A 20,116-nucleotide genomic window follows, 5' to 3' on the forward strand; every position below is an offset into this window, starting at 1 on the left:
TCACTAAAGGTTGTAGAGACACACACAGGCTTCCCTGACACAGTGTAACAGAAAGATCAGCAGTACCTCTGCTGATCAATACACCCTGGAGCCTGCATCCCAAGGCCACCCACCTTGAGACCCATAATGGTCATTTAGGACCCTGCTCCTGTTACCACACTGAATGTGCCTGTACACCCATCCTGGGACACCCACACAGCGCCCCCTGGCTGACATAGTGGTAACTACACCACATACCTCCCCCCTCTGTTCAAACTTGTGGGGTTGAACACATGACATCACCCAGGGATCTTGAGACCTGGCACCCATGTCACCTTGCCCTACCAGTCGGGAGGACCATCTCCGTCTGTTTCGGTAGTCATACTGCATATTTACGTTAGGCCTCCCCTGCCCCCAGCGGTCAGTATCTCGGCCTTGGGCTTTGGCCTTCCCGTCAACGTCCGTCAGTGTGACCAGACACTCTTTAGTCTCCACCTGTCTGCAGTGTGCTTCATCACGCGACCTTTCTCTCACTGGCTGGCTCTCCCAGTTCGCACGGTCATGAGTCCCACGTCCAGCTGGGCCAACTGGCTGGTCTGAGTCTGACCCTCTGTCGCTATGTCCACCACCGAGTCTCGTGCCTATGTTACCAAGATTAGAACGGCCACTTGCGGACTCTCGACGTTCTTGCCTTCGACTACCTGTCCTTTCATTCCTTGGAGGATCCCTTCGGGTCCTTACACCTTGGGTTGGAGGGGGACGCCACCTGACGTTCTCTATCTGCTCATTCATCTGCAGTCGATCCTGTCTTAGCTGCTCAATCTCCTTCAGGTACGCTACCCGATATTCCAGGAGCATGCGAAGCTTCCCAATGCTTTCCACCGAACCAACCACAATGACAGGAACCATGTCATCTTCAATAACGACTTGGATTTCACCAGCAGGTGGGATCCTCACTCTCTTCACACAGGATCGATTCACCATCTCCTGCATCACCTTTCCAAGTCTGCCAACGACTTTCCCCACCAGATTTCTGGGTACCGGAATTATGTCTTCCACAAAGCCCAGCCGACTTTGTGCTTCCCTTGCAAGCTCCAGACGTCGAGCGGCTTTCCTATTACGCTCCACGAGCATCTGTTTCGTGTGGAGACATTGTAGGTGCATCTCCTTCAGGACAGCCACCCTTCTCTCTGTGTCTTCCGTTTCTGCCAGTATCACCAACTGGTCTGTTTCTGGTGCCCAGCTCACACTATAGGCCTTTACTGCCTTTTTAAAGGTCTCATGCACACCTTCGCTGGCACACGCTTCTCGCACGTCTTCGGGTACCTCCATCACGCACTTGAAGGTCATGGACTTGCTCTCATCCTGGACAGATGGCTCTGGGTTCCCCACGGACACTTCCCTCAAGGTATCTGCCAAGACCGGGTGACTGTCTTGTGAAGCTCTTGGCTCACCATCTTCCTGAGATTTACAGTCTTCAGGACCCTTTTCCAAGATGGGCTTTGGCAGTTCTGCCTTGCTATCAGTCGGGCAAGGCCGCTGTACGTCTTCGCCCATCCACTTCTTCTCCTGTAGAAGACCTTTTACTACTCCACTGAGTTCTTGCAGAACTTTATAGAATCATAGAATCGTAGAGTTGGAAGGGACCTCCTGGGCCATCTGGTCCAACCCCCTGCTCAAAGCAGGATTCGCTAAATCATCCCAGTCAGATGTCTGTCCAGCCTCTGTTTGAAGACTTCCATTGAAGGAGAACTCACCACTTCTCGTGGCAGCTTGTTCCACTCATTGATCACTCTAACTGTCAAAAAGTTTTTTCTAATATCTAATCTGTGTCTCCTCCCATTCAGTTTCATCCCATTGCTTCTAGTCTTTCCTTGTGCAAATGAGAATAAAGTTGATCCTTCTACAATGTGACAGCCCTTTAGATATTTGTAGACAGCTATTAAGTCTCCTCTCAGTCTTCTCTTTTGCAAACTAAACATTCCCAAATCCTGCAACCTTTCCTCATAAGACAGGGTTTGCAGACCGGTCACCATTCTGGTCGCTCTTTTCTGAACTTGCTCCAGTTTGTCGATGTCTTTTTTAAAATGTGGCGCCCAAAACTGGACACAATATTCCAGATGAGGTCTGACCAAAGACGAGTAGAGGGAAATAATGACTTCACGTGATCTAGACTGTATGCTTCTGTTAATACATCCTAGAATTGCATTTGCCTTTTTTGCTGCTGCATCACACTGTTGACTCATATTCAGTCTGTGATCTATTAGTATGCCCAAGTCTTTTTCACATGTGCTGTTGCGTAGCCCTATTCCTCCCATTCTGTATATGTTTTTTTCATTTTTATTGCCCAGATGTAGTACTTTGCATTTTTCCCTGTTAAAAACCATTCTGTTTGTTGCTGCCCACTTCTCCAGTTTATTTATATCTTTTTGAATCCTCTCTCTCTCTTCTCTAGTATTAGCTATCCCTCCTAGCTTTGTGTCATCAGCAAATTTAATCAGTTTACCCTCAATTCCTTCATCTAAATCGTTGATAAAGATGTTGAACAATACAGGGCCCAGGACAGAGCCCTGTGGTACCCCACTTGAGACATTCTTCCAACTGGATGTGCAGCCATTTACGACCACTCTTTGGGTCCGATCACTAAGCCAGTTATAAATCCACCTAACAGTTGCCTTGTCCATTCCATACTTAGACATTTTTTCAATAAGGATTGTATGAGATACTTTGTCAAATGCTTTGCTGAAGTCAAGATATACTATATCTACAGCATTTCCTTGATCCACCCAATCAGTGATTCCATCATAGAAGGAAATTAAGTTAGTCTGACATGACTTATTAGTTACAAACCCATGCTGACTCTGTTTAATCACTTCATTCTTATCCAGGTGCTGACATACATGTTGTTTAATAATTTGTTCAAAGATCTTTCCTGGTATAGAAGTCAGACTCACCGGCCTATAGTTGCCTGGGTCCACCTTCTTCCCCTTTTTGAAGATAGGAACAACATTTGCTCTTCTCCAGTCTTCTGGGACTTCTCCTGTTCTCCAAGCATTTTCAAAGATTATGGAGAGGGGTTCAGAAATTTCTTCTGCTATCTCCTTCAGTACTCTGGGGTGTAATTCATCTGGACCTGGAGACTTGAATTCATTTAGGTTAGCTAAGTGTTTCCTCACTATCTTTCTGTTTATAGATATCCTGGATTCTTCTATTCCCTTAATAGGACAGTGAAGAACAGTTGATGTTACATTTCCTTTCTGAGAGAAAACAGATGCAAAATAGGAATTTAAAAGTTCAGCCTTCTCAACATCCTGTCTTACCATTTCATCATTTTCATCCTGTAAAAATCCTATAGCATCTTTGACTTTTCTTTTACTTTTGACATATCCCCAAAATCCTTTATTATTGCTTTTGACATCTCTTGCAAGCCTCAATTCATTGTCAGCTTTAGTTAATCTGATTTGTTCCCTGCAGGTTCTGCAGACAGCATTATATTCTTCTTTAGATATGCCTCCCTCTTTCCATTTTATAAACATTTTTTTCTTCCTTTTTAGCATGTGCTTAAGTTCTGTGTTCATCCATCCTGGCTTCCTTAAATGCTTCCTATTCTTCCCTCTTTTTGGAATTGTTAACAATTGTGCTTTGAGAATTTCATTTTTCAAGATTTCCCATCCTTCCTGGACATTTTTGTCTTTAAGGATATCCAGCCATTGGATCCCTCCAATTCTCTTTCTGAATCCCTTAAAATCTGCCTTTCTGAAATCTAACCTTGACGTCTGAGTCTTCACAGGTCTTCCTCCTCTAGTTATCCAAAATTCTAAAATAGCATGGTCGCTACCTCCTAGGGTCCCAGCCACTTTTACCTCCTCAACCATTTCCTCCCTGTTTGTAAGGATTAGATCCAAGGTAGCAGTTCCCCTTGTTTTCTCCCCTACCTTTTGGAAGATAAAGTTGTCAGCAAGAGAGGATAAGAATTTCCTTGACCTGTTAGTTTTGCCTGAGAGAGATTCCCAACAAATGTCTGGATAGTTGAAATCTCCCATGACAACTATGTCATATTTTTTGGAGAACTTGGCCATTTGATGCATAAAGAGTTCATCCATATCTTCAGCTTGCACAGGTGGCCTGTAGTAAATGCCTACAATGGTGTCCTTTCAATTGTTCTGTCCTTGTATTCTTACCCAAACAGTTTCCACAGTACTCCCAGTCTCTGAAGCTTCAATCTCTGTGCAGATATACGCGTTTCTAACATACAATGCGACACCTCCTCCTCGTTTATCAAGTCTGTTTCTTGAAAATAAGTTGTATCCTTCTAGTCTTGTATTCCAATCATGTGTATTGTCCCACCAAGTTTCAGTGATTCCAATGACATCATATTTCTTTTCCTGTGTTAGTAGTTCCAATTCTCCTTGTTTGTTGCCCATGCTTTGTGCATTAGTATAGAAACATTTTAGTTTGTGATTGGTTTCTCTTTCTCCAATATTTTTATTATTTAGATTCTTTTGTCTTTGTTCTTCCTTTCCACTTCTAATAGCAGAGTTCTCAATAGCATTTTTCAGATGTATGGCTTTTTCTGGTCTTTTGCTTCCCGTCCCATGTTGTTCTAGTTTAAAGCTCTCCTTACAAGTGTAGCAAGGCGACTTCCAAATACATGTTTTCCAGTCTTCGTAAGGTGCACCCCATCTCTAGCAAGTAGTCCATCGTAAAAGTAATTCACTCCGTGAATTATCTCGCTCCTCTGCCAGGTAGCGACGCTGATCCTCTCTCCTGAGAATCTCCTGTTGATGCTTCTCTTGGGCCTCTCTGAGCACCTCCATATTTTCCAACAGGGTCTTGTTCATGGTTTTACATGCTGACAGGTGACCTCTGAGCTCAGAGACTTCCTTCTCCAGCTCATCCACTCTGTGCTCAGCTGCTTGCCTTAGGACTCTTTCCCGTTCGACATGTTCTGTTACAGTCTCCTTTATCAGCTGTATCTCATGATCTTGTTCTCTTTTGGCCAGCACGTGTCTCACCACTACCTCTTTAATTATATCATCAAAGGGTACCACTGGGTCAGTCACACCAGTCGAGTGAACCCTCCAGTTACCGTCCAGCACCAATGTGTCTAGTCCAGTAGTCTCATCTCCCAGCCCACCATCTGTCTTATCACAAGACGTCAGGTCCGTCAGTTGGGCAGATGTACTTCTTCCTCTGGTCAGTTCTACGTCTGACCTGTCCATGTCAGGAGCCGTCACTGTCTCAGTGTCTGCTTGCCCCACAGTCGAAGCATCTCCATCGTCAGACCAAACGTCATCAAACAAAAGAAAGTCCCGGCCCCTCTCCCAGGCATAGACTAAGTCCCGTGGTATCCCACTACCTTGGCACTCACCACCTTTGGTCCCCTCAAACACTACTGTGTCTACTGCGTAGTTCACCGTGACCCCGTGTTTACAGCGAACCCTGACGTTTTTCTCGGCCAGAGAGAAAACGAGAGGCGTTCCTGTCAGAGTCACCTGACTCTCTGAGTCCAGCCGACCAAAGGCTCCTTCCCGGTGCAGCATCACTGTACACATCTGTGGCCCGTCATTACTACCCGGAAAGGATATTCCACATTCTGAAAAAGACCTGCACATACACTGCGGTACTCCAGACATATCTACTGAGTCACCCAGTGTTGTCACTTCTTCACACTTGGCCCCTTTCTGGACCACCACCCCACTTTGGGTTGCCACCCCAATTTGGGTCACCGCCCCCTTTTGGAACTCCACCCCTTTTTGGGTCACCACTCCAACTTGGGTCACCGCCCCCTTTTGGGACTCCACCCCTTTTTGGGTTACCACTCCAATTTGGGTCACCGCCCCCTTTTGGGTCACCGCCCCCTTTTGGGTCACCGCCCCCTTTTGGGATTTCCCCATGTCCGTCCTGCAGAACCTCTTAGGCCACAGTTCACACAGTACAGTTTGTCTTTTAACGATACCACACAAGTCTTTGCTGGCACCACCACAGCTCCTGCTGTCACTGATCACCGGCACCTCCGGCTGCTGTTCACACACATACACAGCGGCTGGTGTCACTGCAGCTCCTGCTGCGCCATCTTCGTGGACCCGCCGATCCACCGGAAGCCGCTTGTCACCTTCGTAACCCCGCCGGGTTACTGGAAGCCGCTTGTCACCCTCAAAGATAAAAAAGCCACAAAAGTGCACCCATAGGGCCTTACCAGTGCAGGTATAATGGGTTATGCAGCAATAATACAGGGTACTCACCCTTAATAGTTGTGTAAAGCCACAACTACTGTATCCGCTTAGTCACATGCCATAAAGCTGCAGCAGGATGGCGTAGACAGACAGCGTCTGCTACCAATGCTGCCAGGGCAGATCCCTTAAAGAAAACACCATGTCCCTGTGCTGCGAGACCTTCATGACCCCACTGAGCCACAGCAAGCACCTTCAGGTTTTGCAGAGGAAAAGAAAAAAAAAAAGAAAAAAAAACACATGCACAGTCTCTCACATGTCCTGTTCGTGTGCCACTCAGGACGTACTGTCTCCACCTGAGACCGTCCAACACACAGGGCACACCGGGTGCTATTCAGGGAGCCGACCCTCCTCCCAGGGTCTCCCAACACACCAGCCTCACCAGGTCCAGGGGCTCAGCGGGTGCTCTTCAGGACATCCGTCTCCGCCTGAGACTGCCCAACACACGCCTCACCAGGTCCAAGGTCATATCACGTGTTCCAGGGATCCGATTCCTCTCCCAGAACCTCCCAACACTGACCCTCCAGGACCTCGCTCACTGAACCCTCCAGGAACACAGTCTCTCACTGACCCAGGTCAGTGCAACACAGACTCCTGTCTGTTACCTGTGTCGGCCACACACGTTCCTGGACGCCTCTTCTCCTCAGAGGTATCCCACAAATATTAATACAGTCACTTTCTCTGACCTCGGTCAGTATTACTCACGGTTGTCAGACCGTCTGCTCTCCTGGCTCAGAATCGCCAGCGCTGCCACACGTGCTTCTGGGAATTGCTGCCCGCAGTCTGTCACCAATTGTAGGGATGTGACTCGCTCAGGTGCAGCGGGAGACAATTATGAGGCAGGTTTTCCCAAAGTCCATGTGGTTTATTAACTTCATAAACCCACAAGGCAGCATAACACTGAAATGTAACCTTCAGCTCAGGCAAAGGAACAGAAATGTCCGTGGCTTCAGACTCGGACTGAGAGTCTCAGCACATGCTGGGAGGTGTAGTCCTCCCCATATACAACTAATATACATAGGCCAGGGCAATGTCCCGAGCAGCGCTCTATCTGCAGCCGCAGACCCAGGAAGGCTTCTCCTTCCTTAGCACACAGGCCACTCTCTGTAGTATCCCACCTGGACACATGGAAGTCTGTCCACACTCTGACAGACTCCCTCACACTCTCTCACATGTGCCAAACACCTCAATTACATAGCCCTGTAACCACACCCACAGGTGATCACATGGCTATGACATCACTAAAGGTTGTATAGACACACACAGGCTTCCCTGACACAGTGTAACAGAAAGATCAGCAGTACCTCTGCTGATCAATACACCCTGGAGCCTGCATCCCAAGGCCACCCACCTTGAGACCCATAATGGTCATTTAGGACCCTGCTCCTGTTACCACACTGAATGTGCCTGTACACCCGTCCTGGGACACCCACACAGCGCCCCCTGGCTGACATAGTGGTAACTACACCACAGTGTGTAAAACTGATTTAAATATTTCCCATTTATTTTCTGTGCTCCTATTTTTGAGGACATTGTCCCAATCAATTCGGCGAAGGTCCTCTCTAAGCTGATCAAACTTTGCTTTCCTGAAATTCAGCGTTTTTGTAACCCCCTTCCAGGGCACCTTACTGAAGGACTAGTGGAATTGTATTATATTGTGGTCACTGTTCCCTAGGTGCCCATCGACTCGGACTTCTGTTATTCTATCTGGCCTGTTGCTTAAAATTAAGTCCAGAAGGGCTGTCCCTCTAGTTGGGCCCTGCACAAGTTGTGACAGATAATTATCCTTGGTCACTGACAGAAATTGGTTTCCTTTCTGAGATACACCGGTTTCAGTTCCCCAGTCTATGTTGGGGTAGTTGAAGTCCCCCATAATAATCACCTCATTGGGATTTGCTGCTTTGTCTATTTGTTTCAATAATACATTTTCAGTGGTTTCTGTTATATTTGGTGGCTTATAACAAACCCCTATGAGGATTTTATTACTTACCCATTTTATTACCCCATGAGGATTTATTATCTTACCCATTGTAAGGTAGCGCTTATTATTTAGGTAGGGGACACTCGTTAGGCAGCCAAATAACCATGTCCGGCACGGGTTTCTCATACAACTCCAACAGTCCATGCGGTTTATTAAGCATCATAAACCATGAAGAACAACAGAAAGTTCATATCAGATCAGCATAGCGTCCATGACAGAGCTCCACTCTGTTGACCCTGTAGTCACACAGGTTATGCAATATCCAATACGCAGGCTCTCTAGCCTCACAGTTATCTCACCCTGTGGCCGGGTTGCCTCATGGTTGCTTCACCACACTGCAGACATCCATTCCCTCCCCTGGGAACTCTCAGGCACTTGCAGCCTTTAAACACAGCGTCCAGTGCTGTTAGGAAGGCAGCCACATCTTCCTCATTCGGTCTCACGTCAGCCCAGACGAGACCTTCCATACGGACCAACTGGGTCCAAGCATTCCCCATGTGACCTACCCTGGCCACCTTATATGGTCCGTAGCCACGCCCACCGGATCACATGGCTATGACCTCATCACAGGTCCTTCAATCATTCACACACATATACTTTACTATGAAATTCTAGAAACTCGCCCCTAGGTGGGTTTGTAGGTGATTGATCTCACCCGTCTCACCAATCACCTGAAGGCTTCTTCCTAACACATTGGCACGAAAGATCAGCTCTGCTGATCAGCACATAATCAAGTCTTCATCCCAAGGCCACCCACCTTGGGATACATAATGATCCTTTAGCACCCTGCTCCTGTTATTACTCTGGACATGGCTATCCGTCCGTCCTGGGACACCCACACAGCGCCCCCTAGCGGACACTACACCACACCAGATATATAAGAGAGGGATAGGGTGGTCACAGGAACAGGTGATATTAACGTATTATTACACCACATGAAGGAAAGGGGTTAATATAAGGCTGACTCACAAATATGAAAATAAAAAAAATGATTTTCTGGACATCAGTCTGGAGGTGGATGACTATTCTTGAATCCAGTTTAGTCCAAAGGAAGTGAGAGTGAAATAGCATCTGATTGGCTGCAAGGCTCACGTGGCATAAGAACATCATGCAAGCCCTAGGAGAGCCAGGTGCCATCATCACTGGAATAACGCCCACGCCTAAGGGGATTATAGGCTGTTTATATTTTACATGGAGTATAGAAATTGATAAGGAGCTGTCCAAGTAGTGGAAAATCTCTTTAATGAAGAAAGTACTGGAGTACGATGCTACTTTTACATTGATGATCCATCCTAATGTTGTCAGATCGATGGGCTTCTGACACCTGGTACCCCCACCGATCAATTGTTCTCAGTGCCGCGGTGGACGGATGTTGGCAGTTGCGGAGCAGAGCAGTACAGTTCCATCATCTGTGTAGCGACCATGGCCGAGTACGGCAGATTCACTCCTATTTTTGAGACGTTATCAGAGCCCGTTCGCCCATAACTGCATTACACATCATGCACACATTGCTCAGACATAACACATATTTCAGTTATACAATGGACTACACAAACACCAATGACGCACAGCAGATCTCACATACATTTGCACTTATTTGCTTCCTTTCATAACTTCTAGTCCTTGGCTGATGCAGGAGTCTTGCAGGTTGTGGGCAGCTCAGCTGGAGAATCTGTCTGTTCCAGCTGGGCTGTGCCCCTTTGCCCTATGCTCCGCCCATCTTTCCCATCTGAAGTTCTCCCCAATCTATAGTTACCTAGCTGCCCCCTGTAACATTTGGTGCAGGAGGTTCCTTGACTGAGGCTCCTCCACTTGTAAGGCTAGATTCCCCCAATCAGTATTTGATGAGTTTTTGACATTGCAGAATTTCCGCACCATTTCTGCACTTATTATGTAAATTAGGCTACTTGCATTTTTTAACATGCGTTTTTATTGCGGAAAAGCACTAAAAACGCATGTAAATTGTCCACATCTAATGCAAGTCTAGGGGGAAATTCTGCACAGAAAACTCAGCGAACCCGCAAGAGGAATTGACATGTTGCGGATTGGAAACACGCACCGCTGGTCAGTTTACGCGGCATGAAAAGAAGCTGCATGGCCATGAAATTTCTATAAATCCCATTCACTTTGCTGGTACACATAGCCTAAGATGGCTGCTGGCAGACTAAACTAGGGCAGCTCAAGGGTTCATCAGTGCTAGCTTTATTTTTGTCTTCTGTGTCTGCAAGTGCACCTTTGCAGTGCAACGCAGGCCCTCCCTTCAGTGAAGTGCAGGCTCCGCCACCTCAGTGCCATGCAGGCCTTGCCTCTCAGAGCTGTGTAGGCCTGCCAGTGCCATGCAGGGTCCGCCCCCTCAGAGACACGCAGGCTCTGCCCCCTAAGGGCCGAGCAGGCTCCACTTCCTCAGTGCTGTGCAGGTCCCCCAGTACCGTGCAGGTCACATCCCCTCAGAGAAGCGCAGGCCATGATTGTAACTGTGATCTCACAGCAGAATGTGCGAGAGGGAGAGGAAGTTGCCCCGCTGCAGTCTGTGTAATTGTAAGAGGAGGCCAGGACTGTAGTCATAGCCAGTCACTGAAGCATCTGTGTCCCAACCTTCCCTCATAGAAAACTGTATCCTACTTCTCAGCATACCTGCGTGTCCAGGTTTGGATTCCCCCGGGCACTTCCCAGGCGGCGACGGCCCTTCTTCCAGGAGACCTCCAGTAACTGAGACACAGACCAGGATAACTTGAACATTCTCTTTACTTAATACTTCACACATTACATCCACAGTTGGCACATGATGGAATTCACTTGTTTCCTCATCTTTCCCTACTTCGCTGATGCTTGTGTGCGGCACACGTCCGGACCGGACCGTCTTAGACTGCTCCCAAGATTCTTCCTGGCCTAACCTCGCCATGATGACAATTTCTTCTGCCTGTTTTGCCCCAGTCTTGAAATCATAGAATCATAGAATCGTAGAATCATAGAATGGTAGAGTTGGAAGGGACCTCCTGAGCCATCTGGTCCAACCCCCTGCTCAAAGCAGGATTCGCTAAATCATCCCAGTCAGATGTCTGTCCAGCCTCTGTTTGAAGACTTCCAATCAGCCACCCGGTTTGATTGCCTCTGGTAAAGCATCCGGCCCGTCTGTACTGTTCCCGTCAAAGCTCCAACTTCCTTCAACTCCTCACTCCAACCAACTCCTACCCTAAAGGCGTCCGCCCAGGCTATGAGTTGCCAAATCTTTCTTCTCCTGTACTGGCCCACTGCGAAGATGCCTAGTGGCCGTGGATAATGTGAGCTGCAGCTATTTAACATTGTGCAGCTGCCGAGCCGTTCAGGCCTATAGCAATGTGGATACTTCGGGCACTGTGGCCCCGTCTGACTAAACTTCCTAAAACTCCTCACTTACCACCCGGCAGCCCCTCCTATATTAACCCCCTACAAACTAGCTATAACCTATTCTAACCGTGCTCACTAGTATGCCCAGGGCTGCCATTAGGAATTTCAGGGCCCCATATTGTAAAAATTTTTGGGCCCCCTTGAGACTCCGTCCTGCCTCCACCCCTCAAATCTTCCAGAGTCCCACTGCCCACTCTTGGAAAAACTCCACTTCTGCACCCCGTCCTCACCAATCACACATTAACATTTCCCAGATCATACATATAGCCGGCAGCTTTTGTTCTGGCCAAAAGAATTTTAAGCCGCCACCACAAGGTAGACTCTTTTGGATGAGCTCTACTCTACTATATCTTATTAATCATTTGTTAAAATACCCAATACTCTGTTTAGGTATATTTTTCTTTTTCTTTAAGGAAATGAGTCACATACTTTTTTTAAAAAATAATTGAAACCAGATTGTGATTTTTTTTTATAATCTGTATTTCTGATTGTAGATTATTGTATTCTGTTTTCTGTACATGTATGAAGCTGTCGGTGGATATCGATCTGCGCTCGGACCGCAGTACATGGACGGGCTGCGGGTCTCCTGACTAGAACTCAGCAAAATTCAAAGTGCGGTGAAATTGAAAAAAGTGGAATTCTAGAATTTTTTTGGTCGTTTCAGCAGCCTCCCATCTCCACACCTCAGCAGCCTCCCATCTCCTCACCTCAGCAGCCTCCCATCTCCACACCTCAGCAGCCTCCCATCTCCACACCTCAGCAGCCTCCCATCTCCACACCTCAGCAGCCTCCCATCTCCACACCTCAGCAGCCTCCCATCTCCTCTCCTCAGCAGCCTCCCATCTCCTCTCCTCAGCAGCCTCCCGTCTCCACACCTCAACAGCCTCCCGTCTCCTCTCCTCAGCAGCCTCCCGTCTCCTCTCCTCAGCAGCCTCCCGTCTCCACACCTCAGCAGCCTCCCGTCTCCACACCTCAGCAGCCTCCCGTCTCCACACCTCAGCAGCCTCCCGTCTCCACACCTCAGCAGCCTCCCGTCTCCACACCTCAGCAGCCTCCCGTCTCCACACCTCAGCAGCCTCCCATCTCCTCTCAGCAGCCTCCCGTCTCCACACCTCAGCAGCCTCCCATCTCCACACCTCAGCAGCCTCCCGTCTCCACACCTCAGCATCCTCCCGTCTCCACACCTCAGCAGCCTCCGGTCTCCACACCTCAGCAGCCTCCCATCTCCTCTCCTCAGCAGCCTCCCATCTCCTCACCTCAGCACTGTCAGCAGCCTCCCATCTCCTCACCTCAGCAGTCTCCCGTCTCCACACCTCAGCAGCCTCCCGTCTCCTCACCTCAGCACTGTCAGCAGCCTCCCATCTCCTCACCTCAGCAGTCTCCCGTCTCCACACCTCAGCAGCCTCCCATCTCCTCACCTCAGCAGTCTCCCGTCTCCACACCTCAGCAGCCTCCCGTCTCCTCACCTCAGCACTGTCAGCAGCCTCCCATCTCCTCACCTCAGCAGTCTCCCGTCTCCACACCTCAGCAGCCTCCCATCTCCTCAGCAGCTTCCCAACTTCTCCCTCACATCAGCAGATTGCCATCTCCTCACCTCACTCCCCTCTGCAACTTCCTGCAAGTCCTCACACACTGCCCTCCTCCTCTGCCTCATCGCCGACTTCAGCATCTTCTGTCTCCCTGAAACGTGACATGTTGCTGCTCTGCTGGAGAATGAAGAAGAGCGCGCAGTGTGTCACATGACCTGCGTCAGGACCATGATGCACTTGGTCCTGCTGTTGCTTTAAAGGTACAGCACCGATTTCTGGCCGCTGCATTCACTAACAACACTGTACGTGTATCTTTAAATCACCGCAGTGTTGTTATGTATCTGGCTTGCAGCGGCCATGAACTATTGCACCTGTAGTGTAGCCCAAACAGCAGTATCAAGAGAGAAGGGCCCGATCTGCCAGCGTATCCGGGCCCCTCTTTTTGCTACTGTTCATGGGGCCCCATACAGTAGTAAGGGCAGTAATGCCCTGATGGCGGCCCTGAGTATGCCCCCATCTAGTGGCCCCCAAAGGAACTACACTTACCCTTAGCTATGAGAACTATAACACTAAAGTGCCCCCCTCTAATGTCTGAAGCGTACACTTTACTTTCCCTATCTTACATACAGTGTTACATTAAAGGAACACAACATAATATACATAGTTCTACAGAGAATGGTAACACATGTATGAATGTGGCAGTACCATAAATGTGAGCGGTAATGCATATTGCTATGTAGCAGTACCACAAAAATTAACATAGACATTAACAACATTAGCATATGTAAACAACAACACACTGAGAACAATTAGAGGAAGGGGAGCAAGGAGGTAGTTCTATCTCACCCCCTTACATAATTTCACAGGTCGCACCTAGCTAAAGCCAGTCATGTCTGTCATCACAGAAAGACTGTCCAAACTAAGTCCCGCTGCTCGGTGCTTCACGGTGGAGCCAATCATTTAAATACACCTCCCCTCTGCTTGTTTTCCTTCTATCTCCACTCTCCTGTTCTTTTAGTGACAGCTCTTGCTTCATAGAGGCAGAGAAGAGTGGAGATGGAGGGATACCAAGCAGGTGGGAAGGGGCACTTAAATGTTTGGCCGCACCGTGGTGCATCGAGCGCCTGTACTCACTCGGTTTGAACAGTCATTTTGTGCTGACAGAGTTCCTTTAACCCCTTAACGTCTAATGACGGACACAGCTGACATGTGCCCGCAATAGGCGCAGGTGGAATTACGATCCACCTGCGCCTATTAACTAGTTAAATGCCGCTGTCAAACGCTGACAGCGGCATTTAACCAGCACTTCCGGGCGCGCGTGATCAGGGGTCAGCGATGCGTTGGCATAACAACCAGAGGTCTCCTGGAGACCTCTATGGTTGTTGTTGCCTGATTGCTATGAGCACCACCCGGTGGTCGGCGCTCATAGCAATGTTGTATTTCAGCTACATATAGGCGATCTGAGCATCGCCTATATGTAGCAGAGCCAATCAAGTATGGGATGCTTCTAGTCTCCCATGGAGGCTATTGAAGCATGCCAAAATTAAAAAAAAAATGTTTTTTAAAAAATGAAAAAAAATAAAAAAAAAAAATAAGAAAGTTCTAATCACCTCCCTTTCACACTATTCAAAATAAAACAATAAAAAAAAAAATCACATATACACATATTAGGTATTGCCGCGTTCAGAATCGCCAGATCCAGGGCCGGACTGGGACTAAAAATTCAGCCCTGGCATTTGAAGTTACACAGGCCCACTAGTCACATGGTAACTATATAATATCTTTGTACACTTGTAGGTTACAAGAAGTGAGAAGAGATTAACACGACTATATAACATGTAGTCAGAGCTGTGCCCAGTATTTCAGTTCAGTCCTATTTATTGCTTTTAGTTGCAGTACTCCTCCCAAATCTCTGTCCACTTTTGTACGCACGGTGACAGAATTCCTGGCAGAACTGCTATCCATTGGGCAACCAGACCCCCTGGTCATAGCCGCCCCTATCATACCTCCCAACTTTTGATGAAGGGAAAGAGGGACAAAGCGCGCCGCTGCAATTTTTAGGCCATGTGCCGGCAACACCCATTTCACAACTAGTCACACCCATGTCCACGCCCAACCGCACCCATTTAGCACTGCTGATCACACTGACTGGTACTGAGGGCACAGTGGCTGGCATTATGGGCACATTTGCTGGTACTGTGGGCACACTGACTGGTACTAAGGAAGAGAGAAAACAGAGAGAGAGAAAAAAGAAAACAGAGAGAGAGAAAGAAAGGAGAGCGAGAGAGAAAGAAAGAACAGAGAGAGAAAGAAGAAAGAACAGAGAAGAGAAAGAAAGAGGGGAAAGAAAGCAAGAAAAGAGAGAGACAGAGAAAGAACAGAGAGAGTGAAAGAAAGAAAGAACAGAGAGAAAGAAAGAGAGGAAAGAAAAAGAAAGAGGGGAAAGAAAGAACAGAGAGCGAGAGAAAGAAAAAAGAAAGATTAGAGAGAGAAAGAACAGAGAGAGAGAAAGAAAATGAGGGAAAGACAGAACAGAGAATGAGAAAGAAAGAAACAGAGATAAAGAAATAAAGAAAGATTCCATAAAGATACTATAGCAGCCCGGCTCCCATTGTAGTGCCCACCTGAGCCTCCCGATGCAGGACATATCATGATCCTCTCACATGGCCGGCATCCCCGATTCCAAGGCGATCCTGCTGTCTGCGCTGTCGGAGGATATGGTGAAGGATCTGAAGCATTCCTGGTTCCGTCACAATCTCCTCATGAAATTATCTCATTTCCGGTCAGCTTCCAGCACATCACTTCCGGTGGAATGTCATGTGCGAGTTTTAAAATGCTCCTCGGGGCTCCGCCATGTACTCCTGTGTCCGTGGGAAAAGCCCGCTTTGTATGCCTTGTACACACTTGGCTCCACTCCGTACATCCCGTACACATATGGCTCCACTCCGTACACACACGGCTCCGCTCCGCACACCAAGTACACACACGACTCCGTTCCGCATGCCCCGTACACACGCAGCTCCACTCTGTACACCTCGCACACACGCGGCTCCGCTCTGTACACCTCCTACATGCGCGGCTCCGCTCCGTACACGCGTGGGTCCACTCCGTATATCTCGCATATGCGCGGCTCCGCTCCATACAGCTCGTACACGCACGGCTCTGCTCCGTACACCTCGTACACGCACAGCTCCACTCCATACACCTCGTACATGCGCGGCTCCGCTCCGTACACCTCGCACACACGCGGCTCCGCTCAGTACACCTCGTACACACGCGGTTCCGCTCCGTACACCTCGTACACACGCGGCTCTGCTCCGTACACTTCTTACACATGCGGCGCCGCTCACATTCACCTCGTACACACGCGGCTCCGCTCCGTACACCTCGTACACACGCGGCTCTGCTCCGTACACCTCGTGCACACGCGGCTCCGCTCCGTACACCTCGTATACATGCGGCTCTGCTACATCCACCCTGTTTACCCCTCCTGACCTCACACAGAAACTTACCCGCATCCAGCAGTGCACCATGACAACTAGCATGGCAGAGCCTTGCATACACACGGAGGCTCCTGATCATGTGACCCCTGACTCCTCCCCTCCTGTGACCTCATCACAGATCCTGTGCGCACAGAGCAGCCAATTGCAGCCTGAGATTGGAGCTGCCTGCGGGGGGGGGGGGGGGGGGGGTCAGAAGTGCCGTGCAGCGTCTCATCCCATCATTGCAGGAGGGGGACCCTGCATTTGCGTGCAGTGCCCTGGAAGCAGGAACGGATCGAGCGGCCCACTACAGGCACCAGCCCTTCTGCCATTTGCCAGAAGGGCCCGATGGTCAGTCCGGCCCTGGCCAGGTCTATCAATAAAAAAAAAGGATTAACCCATGTTTGGTGTCTATGAACTCATAATGACCTGGAGAATCATAATGTCAGGTCACATTTAGCATTTAGTGAACCTAGTAAAAAAGCCAATCAAAAAAAAAGTGTGGGATTGCACTTTTTTTGCAATTTCACCGCACTTGGAATTTTTTTCCCGTTTTTTAGTACACGACATGGTAAAACCAATGGTGTTGTTTAAAAGTACAACTTGTCCGGCAAGAAAACAAGCCCTCACATGGCCATATTGATGGAAAAATAAAAAAGTTATGGCTGTGGAAAAAGGGGAGGGAAGAATTAAAATGCAAAACCAAAAATACCCCTGGTCATTATGGGGTTACCGTAAGTAAAGACATTACTTTGGAACATTTCTGCTTGCAGATAGTGACATGTCAAGCCTGGCATGCCAAGGTGAGGAGACTTTTAAGCCTTGCAATCCTCTAGTTCCACCTCACAAACAGACAATCCCTGCATGTATTCTGGCTGTCAATCAGCCTCAAGACGTGCAGCAAAAACATATTTTTCGAGCACGCCAAAGACACTCGGCTAGCACCCGAGCATGTTTGCTTATCATTACTATCCATTAATTGCCATTTTACATTATGGCTTATGAGTGGCATACTGTATATTTTTTATATGAGACAAGGAACTATTTTGAATATTTTTGTCCTCTCATTTTTTCAGACCTAGTCTAGACCGTTGAACATGATAGCACAAGGCTGATGAGATTTAGAGCAATGTGCCATACTATTACAGCACAGTGATGTCATGGGAGCTGAGCCTGCGTCATCAGAATAAAGTGCCAGCTGCACCATAACCCCTTAGATGCTACAGTGCATCTAAACAGTTTGACAGAGGAGCAGGCTTCCTCTGTCAATCCATTGATGCCTTGTGATGTGATTGCAGGCTGTTGATGGGTCACTTTGCTTTCAGCCCTCAATCAGAGCCTTATAGGCTACCTATAAAAAGAATCAGCATAATACAGGTATAATACACTGCCCTATATACGGTAAGTAGTGTAGTAGATTATGTAAGCGACCAATTGCACGAACAAGACCCCTTGTGGAACTAATACATATTGTTAAAAAGTTTCCTAAAAATTTCTGAAGTGCAAAAAAAATACAAAAAAAATCTTGTACTAATAAAAGAAGCTTTATTATGGGAAAAATAAATGAACTAAATACGGTATATATAATGCCAGTCTTGACTATAAAATTGATTATATTTTTTATGCATATTACCTCAGAGAAAATGGAATAAATAGTTGTATGAACAAATGTGAAAAATCCCCCACACAGGTCAATTAACTTAAAAATAAAAAAGTTTGTGGCTCTCACAATATGGCGACATAAAAACCCCCCATTATTTTTAGTTGTTTTCCAGATCTGTATTTTATGCATTTTACTTTACCGATTAAAATGTTGTATGTACCCCAAAAATGATAACGTTTAAAACTACAGGTTGTTGTGCTAAAAAAATCAAACCCGTCAATAGAAACTTGAAAAAATATGGCTCCCATTATACGGGGGTCACAAAAACATTGTGCAACAGCAAAATAAAACAAAAACTATATAAATTGAGGTATTTCTCTTACTGAACCTTAGATTAAAGTTTATACCTTGCTGCATGATGTTTGTCGCAAAATTTAAAATGGAAAAAAAAAACAGTTGGGGATTTTTATTTTCCATTTTTATCTGATAGAGTTATTAAAAAGGAAGTACGATAAGTAAAAAAAAAAGTCAAATCATCCTGCGGAAACGCGCACTCGGACAGCAATTGGCGATGACGTAAAAGTTCAAAAAGTTAATAAAAGTCAAAAGTAAATATGAAGTAATAGTTTTAAGGTTGCAACAATGAAAAAAATAGCAAAAAACATTCAAAACACAGCATGTCTAAAGCTGCGTTCTTAAGGGATTAATATAGTGTTTCCACCAGTTGCCACCAGCTTCACTAATGGCTGACGTGCCGCCTGCCATTGAATTATACACATATATTATTTATATTGTCTGGCTAGCTTGATCAGATTTGATGTTCGCACTTCACAGACAGCTGTGTTCTGTGTGTTCAGGATCACAACATGAAGCAGGAAGCAGAAATGAAATCCGTTTACACATCAGAGTCTAGTCAACCCAACGTGTCACCTGGAGTGTGAGTGTGACTCCTTACACCGGAGTATGGAGGGACTGGATTAAAATCATGTCACGTAACAATAGAAGAGCTATAAGTGCTAATGTACTAAAGCTATAGGTGACATTTCATGGCATTATTGGAGGGGTATAAACTGTCGTATGTACTGTATTTAGTTATTGGGGTGTTTTATGGAATTATTAGTCAATTCATAGATGATTTTTACAGCTCCAGTACCCAGATGTGTGTCTTGAAGATTCTGGGCCCCAGTGTTAAACTTGTATCAGAATCATGTCCTATTAAAGGGGTTGTCCAGGATTTTAACATTGTTGGCCTACCCTAGGGTCAACAATGTCTGATCGGTGGGGGTGCGACACCGGCACCCCTGCTGGGCAGCCGCTCTTAGTGGTGGCTGGAACTGCACAGCACAGCTCCGAAGTCGGAATAGTGAACACAGTTAAGTACTGCACATCCACTCCCTACTGAATAGGGGGCAGATGTTCAGTGCCTTGCCTCGGTCACTATACAGGTGGCAGAGCTGTGCTGTGCCGCTTCACAACTGAGCCGTTCCGGCAGGTGCCAACATCAAGAATAGCTGGTCGGCAGGTGTGCCGGGTGTTGCACCCCTACTAATCAGACATTGTTGACCTATTCTTAGGATAGGCCATCAATGTTAAAGTCCTCGACAACCCTTTTAATAATAGCGGTTGGCCTTGGACTAGTTCGGCACACTTTTTAATTGGGCCTTTATTGTCAACTAGGCTTGAAAAATGTCAATTGGGAACTCCATTTTTTCCGGCGGGGCTTTTTAACTGAGATTCTTAGGAAGGGAAGCTTATGAAAGGCAAATGGCTGAAGGTTTCCAGCACATTGAGGTCTTTTAATTGATCTCTTCATTATTATAAACCTCAAGACACATGGGATAGCTGTTGGCCACTCTAGTTTGGCAGGTAGCTTTCTCTCCTGACTACCCTATACATAGGAATGCTCGAATGATTAAAATCCA

At 47.2% G+C, this 20,116-nt stretch overlaps 1 protein-coding gene across 1 annotated transcript in view; it reads left to right on the forward strand.

The window, feature by feature from the left end:
- SFRP1 (secreted frizzled related protein 1) overlaps nt 1-20,116 on the forward strand; it is a 64,184-nt gene that overhangs the window by 27,389 nt on the left and 16,679 nt on the right. The window lies entirely within an intron of this gene.

The sequence above is a fragment of the Dendrobates tinctorius genome, unplaced genomic scaffold, assembly GCF_039654945.1.
Source record: "Dendrobates tinctorius isolate UK_male_01 unplaced genomic scaffold, ASM3965494v1 ptg000104l, whole genome shotgun sequence".
NCBI lineage: Eukaryota > Metazoa > Chordata > Amphibia > Anura > Dendrobatidae > Dendrobates > Dendrobates tinctorius.